Genomic DNA, 15,441 nt, shown 5'->3' with positions numbered 1-15,441 from the left:
CACCTCTGTGACATCTGCACATCAACTTGAGGGGGACACTACACTACACCCGGCCCCTACTAAATTCTGACAGTCCGATTTGAAGTTTGCCCCTACCACCCAACCCTAGTTGGCATGGAGCAGGACAGGGTAGTAACTGCCAGGCCTCTGGAAACCCTCTACAAAACACGTCAATAATTGAGTACATAATCCTAGTAATTCACTTAATTACTCTCTACCTCGATTTCTTTTTCAGTCAAAATTGTATAAAAATAAGGTAAACGTACCACATACAAAATACACATTGAATGCATTATAATTTACTCCTTGGCCTTAATTTCGGTCTAAAATTTCGTTTTGGTCCGGGGCAAATTGTTGGAGATGTAATGATGCATATATGGTTTTAAATCAGAGCAACCAAATTACCTAGCCGTCATTTGAACTGCTGCTTTTTACTTAAACAGGTATATGGTTTCAATTGCATGAGAAATCTGCTGTCTGCTCCTTGAAGGGAGTGTGGGCCTTACTTCCCAGAACCCGACATCTCACAAATGAAGGTCAGCTCTGTTTCTAGATTGATTTAATGTTAAAAAAGCACCTCATTTTATTCAATATTATTAAATGATGAAAAATTGTCATGAAAAGTCCATTGGAAACACGGATGAAGTCTGTGGCGCACGCCTGCAGTTCTCTAATATTCATCCCTCTTATAATCCAACAATACCATTTCATGTTGTGGGTGATGATTATGTGCTTGTGCCTAGAGGGGAGCATGCTGACGCGTTGTCATAATCTGCTGCTGAGCTTCTGAATGTTCTAAGATTTCTTCTCCTTACTTCCACTTTCATTGTTTGTTGTATTCTGGGCTCTGTGCAAAGAGGAAGCCTTTCAATACCATTCTCCCGAAATAACAAGAAAGACAGGAAATGACTAATAAAGTCCAGACCAACATTACCGAGGAGCTCTTGATGTTGCAAGATCTCATTTCATGTTGCAAGCCTTCATTGTGTGTGCAAGAATTCCCTCTTGCAGCAAGTCGCCATTTTATGCTACACTTGTTCCTCAGGTGACCCGCCTGGGTGTCATATTACACCTCTGCATGCTATGTCACTTCTTTTCATGCTGCAAACCAGCGTTCCCTGTTGCCCGTCTTCATTGGACGCTTTGGGCCTCATTTATGAGGTTTTGCCATAGGGAAGAGCTGCAGGCTCTTCCCTGTGGCTTAGTGCTGCCTGATAAATATCATGCACGCTTCACAAATAGTGACGTTCCGATGGCGCAAGGGAGGCCCCTTCAAGCCTTCAGCTCGTGTTACAGACCTTAAGTTACCTGACATCTCATGCTCATTTTATTCTACATGCGTTCAGTTCATGTTGCAAAGCGCAATTTCAGATGATGTCTTGTTAAAAAATAGTGTAAATGTGAAAACCTGCAGATGTTATATCACTCTGGAATCCCTTATTTCATATTACTCGTCTGCATTTCCTGGTATAAATTTAGTTTCATCTCCCACGTTTTTAGGTCTCGCACCTGCGACTATCGCGAAGCGATGTCGCTGCGAGCCCTATTGTTGGCGGTTCTGCTTACAACGAGCTAAGGGAGACAAGAGATGTGCACGCGCAACCTGCCGCAATCGGATCAGGTTGCGTGCGCGTTCACCATCTCCTGTCTCCCTTAGCTCGTACAGCACACAGAGACACACGCACGCGCGCGCACGCACACACACAGACACTCGCGCACACATCCATTCTCCCTCCCCCCCCACCAGTCATCGGGCTCTTTTTAGACACGCACGAATACATACACACGCATACACACACATGCGCACACACGCATACACACACATGCGCACACACAGACACACACACACAGACACACTCGCACACACATGCGCGCACACATCCCCCCTCACACCCCACTCACCGGGTTCTTTTCGCGTGTCCCTCTCTCCCTCGGCAGCCAGCGGGTCATTCTCGCCAACAGGCGGGGCTCTCCACGAGCACGGGAGCCCCGCTAGCTGACACGCAAATCTTCCGGCTGGATTCACGGGCACAGGAGCACGGGGTAGGCTCCTGTTTGCTTCCTGTATTTTTGCGGCCCCGCCCCCGTCCCAACACAGGTTGCCTGGCTTCCTGTTCAAGCCGGGGTGCGGCGGTGAGTTTCTTTCAATACTTAACTTGTGTTCATTGCTGCCATGATAAATTGTCAATAAGGAGCCTTACTTGTGCCACTTAAAGGCGACACCCCGTGAATGGTAACAAAATACTCTGGATTGTCTACTGCTGGTGACTGTTAGCAAAGCAGAGCTGGGCGAAGAGAGCTGTTATTAGGTCGCCCGCCTCTCGCCCTGGCAATTAGCGGCAGGCGCCGTGTCCCTGCAGCGAGATGGCAGGGGTGGTCACCCATTACACCCGCAGCGCCCTGGCACTCCAAGCCCTCGCTTACTTTCAGCCCTGCCGGGCAATTAATAACCTGCTATTTTTATTTTCTTGTTTTTTTTTAAATTAAATGAACTTCAATAGTTAAAAAAAATAATAATAATTATAGGGGTATGGGGTATGGGCAAGCGCAGTTGCTACTCTTGCCTTCCCAGAAAATGAGAGCGTTCAGTTAGCGCCCACTGTGAAGCGAGCAGCCTCTTGACGCTATACACTTATTGGCTGCCCTTGACATTGCAGGAGGGATAAGCCTCACACTGCTGGTTTCGGATTGGCACTGTCATAATGTTGTGATAAGTAATGCTTTGCTGGTGCCTCTGACTTCGTTCCGGTCCATTTATTCATTTTTGCGCCAAATACGCTTCGGTTTTCTCTTTCACGCGGTGTTGAAAAGGGTGGAGGGCTATTCCTGTCTGAGGAAAAGGTAGTCAAAGCTTCAGGAGGCAGCACTGAGGCGCCTACCAGCGGCATGCAAACTTTCCAACTGCAGCATTGCACTGTGTTGTATCATTTCTATAGCATGCCGTACCTTTTGTTGGGCCCCTGAAGCGCCTTGCAGAAGAGGGATCGGGGTTCTATTTCTGAGGTGCCCGGATGAAAGAGAGGTGATGGTAGCTGTGCCATCAAGACTTGATGGTGACGCACATGTGATGCCCAGATAATGCTCCAAGCTTGACGCAGTGGAGTTTGATCAGGTTTTACGCATTTGTGGTGGCAGCACAAGTAGTATATTTCACCCAGTCAGAGCTGTAACCTTAGAGCTGTGGTCTTCAAACTTTTTAATGTTGCCCCCCACCCCCACCCCATGGAAAAATAATAAGTGCCCCCTTCAGAATTGTTCACAATTATTCTATTAAATTGGTAATGTTTATGTATGTTTAGACTTACCTTAAGCATCCAAAGTGTGATTATTGGAAATGGGGGTGGGGTTCTGAAGAATATTTGGAGTCCCTTCCCTTTGAACACCTTCTCCTAGATAGGATAAAAATGCCACGGATGTTAGTGTCTGGGGGAGCATGTTTGCATTGTCAGCATTCCGTCCATCATTTGTTTGCTGTAACACAGATGTTAGTGATGGCCATTACAGAGCGTCTTACTGCTGCTAATTTTTTATACTTAAAACAAAGCACTGTTATCAGCTAACTGTGTTCTTTAGGACAGAGCACTATTTTGTTTAATGAGTTTCTTCTACTGCAGACATGACATGATTTCCTGCAACATTCAGCGCACCATGCGTGCTTTCAGTTTCCATGCATCACGGGACAATAGTGGCTGCTTCTTTGAAGTGAAATAGGTCTCCAATTTTGAAAAGTTGGAGCTATTGGCATTGTAAATGACAATGTCTTTTATTTATGTGTTAATTATCAAAACAGATAAATAAAAGGGATCACTGACTAAATATCGAGGGACAAAATAGAGACTACCCAAAATATAGATTCCAAAATATCGACAGACAAAATATCGAATTACTATCTACAAACAGGTAAGTACCAAAATATCGAACCCAAAATATCGTTTATATATATATATATATACTTTGTAAAAATATCGAATTTCTTAAAAATAATGTAAAATAAAAAAAATAGCTAAAATAAATAGCTAAAATATACTTAAAAATACTTAAATTACCTTAAAATTATTAAATAACTAATTTAACTTATAAAAAAAAATATACAGTCATATCTGTTAAAACATATATATATATATATATATATTAACATAATATTAATTAAAAAAATACACAATATTATTACCGTAGGATAGTGTAGGGGTAAAAATTACTATTCCTACTCCAGAGAGTGAAACAGTAGGGAAAGCGTTGGATAGCGTAGGGGTAAAAATTACTATTCCCACTCCAGAGAGTGTAACAGTAGGGAAAGCGTTGGATAGCGTAGGGGTAAAAATTACTATTCCCACTCCAGAGGGTGCAACAGTAGGGAAAGCGTTGGATAGCGTAGGCGTAAAAATTACTATTCCCACTCCAGAGAGTGTAACAGTAGGGAAAGCGTTGGATAGCGTAGGGGTAAAAATTACTATTCCCACTCCAGAGAGTGCAACAGTAGGGAAAGCGTTGGATAGCCTAGCGGTAAAAATTACTATTCCAACTCCAGAGGGGGCAACAGTAGGGAAAGCGGTGGATAGCGTAGGGGTAAAAATTACTATTCCCACTCCAGAGAGTGCAACAGTAGGGAAAGCGTTGGTTAGCGTAGGGGTAAAAATTACTATTCCCACTCCAGAGAGTGCAACAGTAGGGAAAGCGTTGGATAGCGTAGGGGTAAAAATCACTATTCCCACTCCAGAGAGTGCAACAGTAGGGAAAACGTTGGATAGCGTAGGGGTAAAAATTACTATTCCCACTCCAGAGAGTGCAACAGTAGGGAAAGCGTTGGATAGCGTAGGGGTAAAAATTACTATTCCCACTCCAGAGAGTGCAACAGTAGGGAAAGCGTTGGATAGCGTAGGGATAAAAATTACTATACCCACTATAGTGAAAATAAATTAATATAATTCACATAATTATCAATTAATCAAGTAATACAAATTAATTATCAATTAGGAATGAATGAATTATCAATTAAAGATTAATTAACAATGTATTCAAAATAAATACCAATACATTAATTAACATATTTAAATAATTATAATTAAATTACTTCCCACCCTATTCCCCTATAAACCCACAACCCACTACAGAAAATAAATTAATTTAATTCACATAATTATCAATTAATCAATTAATAAAAATTAATTATCAATTAAGAATTAATTAATTTCCCATTAAAAATTAATTAACAATGTATTCTAAATAAATACTAATTAATTAATTAACATATTTAATTAATTATAATTAAATTACTTCTCACCCTTTTCCCCTATAAACCCACAACTCGCTACAGAAAATAAATTTAGTTCACATAATTATCAATTAATCAATTAATAAAAATAATTATCAATTACGAATTAATTAATTACCAATTAAAAATTAATTAACAATGTATTCTAAATAAATACCAATTAATTAATTAACATATTTAATTAATTAGAATTAAATTACTTCCCACCCTATTCCCCTAAAGACCCACAACCCGATACAGAATTAAATTACGCAAAAATTAAATAACATAAAATTAATTACTTAAAATAAATTACAAAAATACATACACTTTTCACACACAAAACACTTAAAAATTCTATATTATTAAAAATTCGATATTTTTAATAAACTATATTATGTACTTCGATATACTGACTGTCTATATTTTTAAAATCGATATTACATTACTTACCTTCAAAACGATATTTTGGATGTCTATATTCTGTCCATTCGATATTTTGTCCATTCTATATTTTGGAGTCGATATTTAGGTCAGTCTATATTTTGGAATCGATATTTTGACCATTTACCAAATAAAAGGCATTGTCATTTACAATGCCAAAAGCTCAAAGTCTCACAAATGTGAGACCTACTGCATTGCAAATGCTTGTTATTTTATGGCTAAAGTATTTGACTACTAGTTACAAGTTTTATTTAATATTACAAGCTTTCATGTCATTTTGCGAACCTTCAAACCATAACGCAATATCAAGTACAAGTTATTGTACAAACCTTGATTTTATGCACGTCTTTATTTCTTGCCGCAACATGGAATGCAGTGGGGAGAGAATGCAGGCTGGTACCTTAGAGTTGCATCTAAAGAACTGATGGGGGCAGGGGACAAGTCACATTTCGTCCTGTCAAGCTCTGATTCTCAAATACAAGTAAAGAATAGTAAAGCTAGCTGGGGAACAGCCAGTCCCATGAAAGCCTAAGCTTTGCCTTACATGTGACTAACCTTGCCCCAGCCCTATCAACCTGTCTGACTTTGTAAAAAATACAGGTTCACCCTTTGTGACACATCGATGCTGAAACACGGATGCTTATAGCTACCCAAGTCAATGGTACTCATTTTATCAAATGAAAGGGGGAGGGGGAGGGTGACTTTGCTCTACCAAATTCAGTAACTGCAGCTTGTATGTGATTTTTATGTTGCAAATACTGTGTGGCAAGCGCTTAGAAACAGGTGACATATGAAGATTAAGGGCCTGATTTAGAGTTTGGTGGACAAGTATTCCAACACAAATTTGACTGGGTACCCTGCCTGGAAAAATGGCAGACCGTCCATCTGCTATATTTAAAGTCAGATGGATATTAATGTTTTCTTCGGCGCTGCCCCCACTAGCTCCTCTAGTGAAAACTCTGCAACAATGGCCTGATGAAGTGGACCGTCGGTGTAGGTGGATCACACCATCTGCACTATTGAGAGCAGATGATCAGATTTAATGTTTTTAAGTTCATAGCCACCAAGAAAACGCTAGCGGTCCTAAACAGAAAAAAATAATAACGCCCCTCATCCCACTCCCCGGGTTTATTCTTTTTTTGTTTTTCAAAGGCAAACCATTGAAGAATTTGTTTTTGAACGCTATTAAAGCTTTCTCAGATACCACTTGAACATGGTGGCCAGTCAGGAAATTTTCAGTGCCTTCAGAAGATATGCCATGCTGGCAACTCTTCGGAAGGCACAGAGATCTCCATTGGCCCGGAGAGGATCTCAAAATATGGTGTGTGGTAGTTTGGCAAACATCACACACAGCGACCCTCCAACCATACTCCAAGTGAAGCCCTCAGAGTCTGATGTACTACGTTAGAGTGGCAAATCAGTGGATGTTTCTTGTACATAGAGTGCTTTGCCACCTCACCTTCATTTTCTCTTGCGTTGCACAACCCCCTTGCAGCTCAACGTGCCTATTTGGGACGATGCCCACTTTACCACTACTAACCAGTGGTAAGGTGCTTGGACTCACTCCTCTAAGTATGGTAAAATAGACTTACAGCCAATTGGCACATGTAATTTACTTATATGTCCCTAGTAAAGTGGTAGTACCTGTACCAGCGACAGTAACTTAAAAGCTACTAATGGGCCAGCAGAACCTATTGATTCCTCCACTTAAGTAGACTTTGTAAACATGTCTCCTTTTTCTGCCTATGTGCTGTCTAAACTGCCAATAAGCTTTTTTTGTCAGACCTAAATCTTAGTTGTTAATACTTATATGTTACTCCTAGGGTAGGCCCTAAATAGTGTGCATTGTATTTAAAACATTGGATATGTGGTTTTAAGTTTTACATGTCCTGGTTGTGAAAAACTATTTAATTCATTTTTCAGTACAGTGAGGCCTACCTCTCTCATAGGATAACAGTGGGTTACCTTATTACAGTTAGTAAGTGATAACTTTTGTTTGGGAGCAGGTAGAAAGATCATACTTGGTCTCTAAAGAATTATAATTTAAAATCCTCTTTCATGTAAAGTCAAAAGTCACAATTCTGAAAATGGCACTTTTAGAAGGTTGGCAATTTCATGCCCTAACCATTTGGGGTCTACAGCCTGTCTCCTGTGTCACTTTACTGTGAATAAATTGGCAGTTGGCTTTTGTCTATTCTTCCCAGACAGTGAGGCAGAGGGGGAATAGGTGTTGTCAAATTGGGCCACCCAGCCAAGAGGGAAGTGGCGGAGTTGGTCCCTCTCCCACTTATATTTCAAAGAAGATGCCACAGCATACCCACAAGGAACTTCACACCAACATTTTGTCACCCCTGACCTCTTGGTGCCTGAGCAGTGGGGTAAAAACTCCAGAGGTTTTGTCCCACTTTAAAGCTGGCACCAAGTATAAATAATGGGACCCTTAGACCAACTCTTCAGTAGATTCCTGTACCTGTGGAAGAATTTAGAAGAATGGTGTTGTATTTCAGAGAACTGCCCTGCTGCTTGAGGCCTGGCATGTTTCTCAGAGAATTTCTGTCCTATTACCAAAGGACTACAGTGCTGCTTGAGACCTGTCTTTTTCTTTAGAGAGAGAAGGCCTTCATTGCTGCTTGAACGCCTTGAACCCAGGACTAGCAGAGTGATTTCAGTGTCACTTGGCTGACCTGTTCTAAACTATAGGGACTCAGCAAGCTCCAGACAACTCCCTGCCACTGCCCAGCTAACCTACAACCACTGGCCCTGTCTGGCCCTGGAACTGGACCTGCCTGAGCCCTATTTGCCTGTGCTGGAGGGAGTTCCTGTTCCTGTTCCCAAAAGGAACTTCCACAGGTCCGGAACCCTAGGTTACCATCAGTTCAGTTCCTTCTGCGAAATACTGAAGTTTTGAACATTGCGCACCAGACTTTGAGGAGGTAATTTTTTCAGTTTTTTTTGTCAATTTGGTCTTATTTTACTCATAAAATTTTAATCTAGCGTCTTATAAATTGGTGCAGGCTATCTCTTGTGTTGTGTTTTCACTATATTTTGTTTGTCTGCTGTATAAATACTTAACACAGTGCCTGTAGGTTAAACCTGGCTGTTTTTTTATTAAGCTGCCAAAGTATTAAGCACAGGAACATTTTGTGACTTTTGAAGTTCAGCCTGACATGGACTGTGGGTGGTGCTTGAGAGAGATGTTAACCTTCCTTAATCAAATACCCATTTTCTTGCAGAACGTTAGTGATGGTATTATGGTGTGAGAAAGTGATATATCGGTTGGGAGGACTGTGGATTTTCTTGATAGGTATAATAAAAGGTTTCACCTATTTAAACCTGACCTCAGCCCTTTGTAGCTTTTGTACAGAACAGATAGGTTTAGCTAAGAGAAATTCCATAAAGCATTTAGTAATAAAAAAAGGGTTAAAAAGTCAAAAACTTACACACAGTTAAAGTCCCCCTCCAATTTTTAAAAATGATGACTAATTTAATGAGCAAAATTACACAGAAATGACAAAATACAAAACAGGAAACAGATTTGAATTCTGAAAAATGTAAGTACACGTGGTCAGAGTAGACCAGGATGTAGACACAATTTGTGGCTGAACGCAATAGATCACAGGTGGGTTACACGAACCAGGTTCGACAGGATCTTAGGTTTTGCATTGGAGATTAGTCTTCTTTCTGAAAATCAAACTCTTTTAGCAAAGCAAGGTAGCACGCTGTAGCTGAAGAGAGCTCCATGATGTCGGATAGGAGTCAGGCAAGGTCCCAGTGAAGCAGTTGGTTTTGACAAGAAAAGTTAAAAGCAGCAAAATTCGATTATGTGCCCAGGGAAGTCATCTTGCCACTTGGATCCTTTTGGAGCCTTCGCCCCATCAGGTTGTTTATCTTCGGACTTAGTCACTTTTAGCATCTCAGAATCCTCTAGCAAGCAAAGTCTATGGGGTATGTATGATAAGAGCTCCACAAGGCTGGATACCGTATTGCGCAGGTCCTGCTGAAACAGATTTGTTGATTTTGAGAAGCTCTGAGCAGAGAAAAACTATTTTTGTCAGTCAAGCAAGGTTCTACCTTGGGCATATCTATATTTCAGGTTTGTCCTGGTCGTCAAAGGTGTTGGAGTCTAAACATTTTCTAAGTCCTAGGTTTTCAGGGGTGAAAGGAGAAGTTAATTTAGACACAGACAAGGATCCAAGGACTGCTTCACTTGGGACTCATGACTCACTAAGGACAAGCCACCAGCAAGATCCGGGCCAGGTCCACTTGATACTGGTCAACTGGGCACTTCAGGAAAAATAACTCTTACAGCTTGTTGTGACCCTCTCACTGCACAAGTGTCAACTGACTCAGAGTCAATTTCTTTGTCCTGAGTACAAGTTGGAGCATGCCCAGCCCTTCAGGTCTTCTCACAGTTCACAAACAGCAGGTGCAATTCTTATTCTGTTCTTTCACATGACCATAGTGTTATCAAGAAGGTGCATTGAGGTTCTACATTCATGCCCGGCTCTAGCTTGTGGGTGGTGACAACTCCTGGCCATTCCATAATCAATGGGCTAAAAAAGCACAATGCCTCTCACTTACTAGATTGAAAATGGAGAAACTCTTCTTACCTTGAGCAGAGCCTGTGTGCCCACCAAGAGGATTGGCCAGGGTAATTAATATCCCCTTCCCGGGGGTCACTCGAAACCAGTTCTGGAAGCAGCTGTTCCCCTCCTGGTTTGGTTCCTCCCAGATTTGGAGGACAAATAAAGGTACTGTGCTGGTCTCATCTGCTTGTGACAGAAAAGGCCCATTTTCTTCCTTCCAGGGGAACAAAAAGGTATCCCCAAAACTAGGCCATTGTCCCTGATCTCTTAACAGATCTGATGAGGTTCCTCTCCTCATCAGATCTATTCACCATTTGGGTGACAGTGGGTGACTAACGTAAATTAGCCTCCAGGAGTTTCAGGCAGGGAAACGGTAATTTTCTAAAAGTAAATTTTCCTTAATATTTAGCAAAATTCAAATGTCAACATTATGGGGCCTAGTATCATGGCAGGCGTCTCGCCAACGCCCTACCGGCGGTGGTGATACACCTGCCAAAACACCCCGCCGGATAGCCATTACCCTCACCACATTAGCATGGCGGGGGTACCGGGCAGATGGAAAGACCGTCCGCCGCTTTTCTGCTGGCAGGCAATCGTCACAATTGCCTGCTGGCTGGAAAAGGCCCATAAAATGGTGGCGGTGCCTTGCAGGCACAGCCATCCATAATATGATGGGTGGGAGAGTCTGACATGGAAAGGCATGCAAAGTTTACTTTGGGGGCCAGTTGCAGGCCCCAGGAGGTGTGTGGGGGGCAGGGGGGCTCCACTTGAGGGCTACCCATAGTACCCCCCTACATTGGCATTCACAATGTGGCAGGCACTGTGCGGTGCCTGTCACGTTGTGCATGCCAATGCACAACATGCATTTTCAACATTGTGGTGGTGCTGCTTACAGCACCGTCTGCCACAATGTTGAATATGCAGCGGTCGCATCCTAATGGCCACAGCAGGACCACCGCACCTTTGGCGGTCGGTCCCGTTCAACATTATGGTGGCATCGTAATGGACCCCTTTGATAGGTTTTTAATAAAAATGAAAAATAGCACTTTGATAATTTTTTGGCTGGTCCCTAGTTTCAGAAAGCGATATTAATATTTAATATTGCTTCTCATTGTTTCTCAATCGGCCAGATAGTCTTCCTACAGTAAACGTTGTTTTTAGATGCTAGTCACTATAAGATCAAATTCATTTGACATTTCTACATATCCTACACTTAAATACCACGCACCCTGCCTTGTGGGCTACATGGTCTACATAGAGGTAACTTGTTAATATTTAAAAGGAAGGCTTCTCCTGTCAGGTCTCTCCTGTCAAAAGAGTAATTTTAAAACTACCACAACCATGGTACAGTGGCAGGCCTGTAGGAATGTGTGTCTTGTCACACTAGTGAAGGGAACATTAGTGCAATGGTCCATAGGTGAAATGTAACTTTCCATCCCATTCCATGTATTTTGGGTTATCATATACTATGGCCTTATAGGACAGTTAAATTGGCCAATTAAGAGTACGCCAAACACAACATGTTGTAGGCGTTAGAGCACCTACACTGGGGCCTGATAAGCAGAGTAGCAAAGTACCAGTGCAGCAAGTAAAACAACTAGCAGCATCAGTCTATGAGGGTGACCGTGCAATGGAGGCACTTTCTGATAGAAGGTGTGGGAGGTTAATAGATAGGTATTGTGGATGAGTAGATTTATATGGTAGTCATATTCAATATGATCTGATCAGTATGATGGGTTAGTTATGGTTTAGTAATTTATTTTAAGTGTGGTAGGTGTGCTAGGTAGGTATGGAGGTAGGTATGTGTGGGAGTAAGGTAGGTAAAAAGTAGGTAAGAGGTAGCTATGGTAAGTATTCACAGTAGATATTGCAGGTTGGTATCATAGTAATGGTAGATATAGATGAATGGCAGTTATCGTAGCTATGGTGTGGTATGTTGGTATGCTATGTATGGTAGGTTTGGCAAATAATTGGCTGTGGTAAGTAGTTTGGGGGCATGACTGGTTGGTAATGTTATGTTCAGTATGGTAGGTAAATTAGATGTGATACAGTAGGTATGAAGCGTATGGTAGGTTAGTAACAGTTAGTTTAAGTATGGTAGGTGTAGTAGAAATGTACTGTATATGTCCCAGGCAGCTAGGTATGGTAGGTTAGGTATCGTAAGTAAGGAATGGTATGGCTGATGAGGAATGGTAGTAAGTTATAGCAGATTTGTCTGGTAATGTTTGCAAGGACTTCTTACTTATAAATCATGGCATTGTTTTTAGGAATGTACACGTAATTTGGTTTCTCATGATAGCACAACATTTCAAAAAAAGATCATCGGTGGCTCCTCCGCAATGGCAGAGGAGCATCGCTCCACTGAGAATGACATTTTTTATTGTAGTTTTATTTTTCACTGGCAGCCGACACTGCAGAGTGTAGGCCAGGCCAGATAATCTTCTCAACACTAGCGAGGGACTGGGAGGACGAGTGGAGGGCACTTGTAAGTGTGCATGTCTGTTTGGCTGGCCGTCTTAGGCTGACCTAACAGACATGGGCACTTAGAATTGCTCCACCTAGCTGAATTGTACAGCTGGTAGAGAAATTACACAGGCTCCCAGTCTCCATGTGAGTGCCTAACCAGGCCGCCCATACCAATCCAGGCTCAGCTCTCACAGAACGAGAGCAGTGTCTGGAATGGGTGGGGAGTCTGGGAGCCTGTGCTGTCTCAGGAATTCTGGAGGAGGAGCACTGAGGCTTCAGGCAGACAGATCAGCAGCAGGAGAAGCAGGTAAGTACATTTTTTAAATTATGTGCCTCCGCACAGCCTACCCATTTTATTTTGGCAGCAGGCACTGCTGAAAATTATACAGAATTGCAAAAAATGTTAATCTGTCATTCTGTGCTATATTTTAGCTCAGAATGTGTCCGTGTGTCTGTTCAAGTTTTTGGAGAAAATAGCAGCAATAGGCGTAAAAGTGCCACCTGTGGATATCCGGTCACTCCAGCTCAGGACAAAGTCACAAGTTTAGGCCGAGCCCGATGGGAGTGAGCTGGCAACATGGATCCAGTTGGGCCTGGTGAACAAAAATACTTTCAATCCTGGTTTGCATAGTATTGCATGGATCCATGTAGAAACTGCATTGCGCATTTGAAGCAATGCGTCAGTTCTAAGATGCAGCAAGGCTGCTGTGCGAGGACCTGTTTCATCGCTGAGGTGCCCGTTGATAGGGCTTAATATGCCAAATCTGGCGTCGAGGATGTGGCATGCAGTCAGGACGATGTGTCATTCTAAAGAGCTGTATGTCTGCAATACGGAGTATGACGTCATTGTCACGGCTGTCTTTGACGTGAGATGTGAGGGTCTATGCCAAGGATGCGTCATGCTGTGGCAGTTCTTACGGTGTTGCGGGTTGCGCAAGTGATGTGAGTCTTTGCATTGGGTTGAAGCTGAAGTTGAAGTTGAGGGAATTTATAGAGCGCGCGTATACCAAAAAGGTTTCATGGCGCTAATACAGTGCGGTCCAATCCATTCAGCAGGGAGATGTGCTGGTTCTGCTTGGGGGTTGCGTCACACAGCAGAGGAGATGCTTTGGTTCTGCTTCATCCTCAGAGGCTGGTAAAGCATGTTAAGCCCACTTCCAAAGGTCCAAGACTGGCGTGGCACCACATGAGCAGGGTGGGCTCACTCACAGATGGCAGAATCCAAGTGCAGATGCAAGTCAGTTGGAAGCATTTTATCTTCCTGAGGGGTCAGATCAGGAGGCTAGCCAACTAGCCCTTAGTGTCACTCTGGGTTCAAGAGAAGCAGGTCCAGTGCTTCTAAGCCAGGCTGGAGTGCTGGAGGGCAACAGGCAGCAGTTGAACACAGCAATGCAAGAGTCCAGCAAGGTGCAGTCCCCCAGCAGTGTCCAGACGTGTGTTGAAGAGGCGGTGTCTGAGGTCCCGTATGCTTTTGAATTGGTGGAGAATTTTCTAGATGTTTCCCTACCCTGCCCTGGCTCCAGACTAATTGCAGGGGTATGCAGCCCTTTGTGTGGAGGCAGTACACAGTATATTCAGGTGTAAGATGTGCTGTGCCTAGCTCCTCCCTCCCATCCTGCCAGTGATGACCCATCCAGACACACCTAAGCCCCCTAGTGTGTGTGGCTGCCTCGGAGGAATACACAAAGCTCAACTGTTAGCTACACCCACTCATGTGACCATAGACAGGCTACAGGCACTAAATGACTAAAGAAAGAAAATGGCAACTTTCTAAGGTGATATTTTCAGTAATTAAATTTAAAATCTGACTTCATCATGTTAGGATTTTAAATAAGAATTCAGAGACACCGAACATGAACTGGTTATAACTTTCCATTTGGGTATTACACTTATTCTATGTTATTCCTTGGGACAGATAGGCCTTTCAGTAGTGAAACATTAATTTAAGAGTTTTGCACTACCAGGACATGTAATACTTACAGGTACATGCCCACCATTTTAATTATACTGCACCATGCCCTATGGAATGCGAAGGGCCTACCTTAGGGGTGACTTATATATATTAAGGGGTCATTTTGATAAGTCGAATAGGCAGTTTACAAATGCAGGCAGGCTAGGCCAGATACAAGTGTTAAAGGGCTACTTAAGTACATGTCCTACTTTTTAAATACATTGCACCCTGCCCTCTGGGCTGTGCAGGGCCTACGCCGGGGGTGACGTATGTAATAGAAAAGGTTTGGGCCTGTCAGAAGGTTTATTTTACATGGTTGAAATGGTGGTTTAAAATTGCACAGACAGGCTCTAAACTTGGCAGGCCTAAGAATTGTTGGAAGGACTACTTAAGTGGGTGGCACAACCAGTGCTGCGGGCCAACTAGTAGCATTTAATTTACAAGCCCTGGGTACTTGTAGTACCACTTTACTAGAGTGGTATAAGTAAATTAAATATGTCAGATGGGGATAAGCCAATATTACCATGTTTGGAGGGGGGTGCACAAGCACTTTAGCAACGGTTAACAGTGGCAAGCATAACCAAGGTAAGAAAAAACAGAAGAGGAAGTCAAAAAGTTGGGGAAAGGCTGACAGGTCTAACACACAAGGATTTAAACATTGCTATGTTGATATCAGCTCACCCACTGCATGTGGCCTTGAGGTGAATTAATTTTTCTGTGGAGTTTGGAGGTAATCACCTAAA

This window comes from Lissotriton helveticus, chromosome 7 (assembly GCF_964261635.1).
Source record: "Lissotriton helveticus chromosome 7, aLisHel1.1, whole genome shotgun sequence".
NCBI lineage: Eukaryota > Metazoa > Chordata > Amphibia > Caudata > Salamandridae > Lissotriton > Lissotriton helveticus.
Note: the sequence above shows the minus strand (reverse complement) of the source record.